This window comes from Felis catus, chromosome A1, assembly GCF_018350175.1.
Source record: "Felis catus isolate Fca126 chromosome A1, F.catus_Fca126_mat1.0, whole genome shotgun sequence".
NCBI classification, from domain to species: domain Eukaryota; kingdom Metazoa; phylum Chordata; class Mammalia; order Carnivora; family Felidae; genus Felis; species Felis catus.
In genome coordinates, this window is record NC_058368.1 from 142,957,745 (window position 1) to 142,960,012 (window position 2,268).

Below are 2,268 nucleotides of genomic sequence, written 5' to 3' on the forward strand. Positions count from 1 at the left end.
CAGCAAAAGCAAAAAAAAAAGAAAAAAGAAAAAAGAAAAAAAATATATATATTTGTTTTTTGTTTGTTTTCATTTGAGGGAGAGAGAGTGAGAGTGCACAAGCAGGGGAGAAGGACAGAGGGAGGGAAAGAGAATCCTAAGCAGGCTTCACACTCAGCACAGAGCCCGATGTGGGGCTTGATCCCACAACCCTGGGATTATGATATGAGCCAAAATCAAGAGTTGGACCCTCAACCAACTGAGCCACCCAGATGCCCCAAAAGAAAACTTTAATACATATTATACCCCTTGACCCTCTATGATTACAGAGTCTTTGCATATACTGTTTCCTTGACTTGAATCATTCTTCACTCTTTGATAACTCCAACTCCTTCACATTTCTGCTGAAGCATCATTTTATAGGGAAACTTTCCTTGGTGCTTATGACCAGGTGAAATCCCCCCCATCTCCTAGTACTTTGTACATCTCCTTCCCAGTGCTCATCAACTTATCTTACATTTATTTGTGTTATTATATTCTGCCCCTCACTAGACTAAGCCAAAAAGGCATGGATTTGTCTAATTTCTTCTCCCTATTGTATCCTATCACCTAGCTTAGTGTCTGCTACATAGCAGTTGCTCAAAAAATATTTACTGCGTAAATGAATGCATAAACTAAAATATAACCAACATCAAATCCTTTCCCCAAAATAAGTCTTTATGACAGACAACAACCAGAAGGAGAATAAAGCATCTTCTTGAATGAAAGAACATATTAAAAAAAGAAAACCCTGGGACACCTGAGCGGCTCAATCAGTTGGGCATCCCACTTTGGCTCAGGTCATGATCTCAAGGTTTGTGAATTCAAGCCCGCATCTGGCTCTGTGCTGACAGCTCGGAGCCTGGAGCCTGCTTCAGATTCTGTGTCTCCTTCTCTCTACCCCTCCCCAGCTTGCACTCTGTCTCTCTGTCTTTCTCAAAAATAAATAAACATTTAAAAATTTTAAAAACTGGGACGCCTGGAGGGGGAGGGGCTCAGTCGGTTGAGCTTCTGACTTCGTGTCAGGTCATGACCTCACTGTCCACGAGTTTGAGCCCCGAGTCCGGCTCTGTGCTGACAGCTCAGAGGCTGGAGCCTGCTTTGGATTCTCTCTGCCCCTCCCCCACTCATGCTCGTGCGCGCGTGTGCGCACGCGCTCTCGCTCTCTCTCTCTCTCTCTCTCTCTCTCTCTGTGTCAAAAATAAACAAACATTAAAAAAATTTTAATTAAAAAAAAAAAAAAGAAAGAAAAGGAAACCCCAGTCGCTGTGACCTACTCACACAGCACGTCACAGCGATTGGGGTTTTGTTTCTTTCTTTCTCTTTCTTTCTTTCTTTCTTTCTTTCTTTCTTTCTTTCTTTTTAAAAAAATTTTTAATGTTTATTAGGCAGCTATGTCTGATCGCGGCAGGGGCGGGAAGGGCCTGGGCATGGGGGGTGCCAAGCGCCACCGCGAGGTGCTGCCCGTCAACATCCAGGGCATCACTAAGCCTGCCATCTGGTGGCTGGCCCAGTTTGGCGGCGTCAAGCGCATCTCTGGCCTCATCTAGGAGGAGACCTGGGGGTACTCAAGGTCTTCCCGGAGAAGGTAATCCCCGACGCTGTCACCTACACAGAGCACGCCAAGCGCAAAACAGTCACGGCCATGGACGTGGTCTACCTGCTCAAGCACCAGGGCCGCACCCTCTATGGCTTTGGGGGCTAAAACCTCATCACCTCTTTTTCTCCAAATAAAGGCCTTTTTCAGGGCTGCCAAAAAAAGAAAAAAGAAAAAACCCTGGCACATAGTAGGTTTACAATTTTGTAAAAAATTCACCTGCTTTAAAGCTTTCATACAGCCAATATCTGCATTCTGTTCTTCTGTGTACCATAGGCCCCCATTATCCACAGGTATATATTCCAAGACCTTCCAGTGGATGGCTAAAACTGCAGATAGTACCAAACCTTATATATATCCTGTTTTTTTCTTTTCTTTTTTTGTAATGTTTATTTATTTTTGTGAGAGACAGAGTGCAAGTGGAGGACAGGCAGAGAGAGGGAGACACAGAATCTGAGCAGGGTCCAGGCTCCGTGCTGTCAGCACAGAGCCAGAAGGGGGGCTCCAATTCTCGAACCAAACCATGAGATCATGACCTGAGCCAAAACCGGACGCTTAACCGACTGAGCCACCCAGGCACCCCTATACTGTTTTTTTTCTTATATATACATACCTATGATAAAGTTTAATTTATAGGGGCGCCTGGGTGGCTC

At 44.8% G+C, this 2,268-nt stretch overlaps 1 pseudogene; it reads left to right on the forward strand.

The window, feature by feature from the left end:
* Positions 1–1,412: 1,412 nt before the first annotated feature.
* On the forward strand, positions 1,413–1,723 carry LOC101085778 (annotated as a pseudogene).
* The last annotated feature ends 545 nt before the right edge of the window (positions 1,724–2,268 follow it).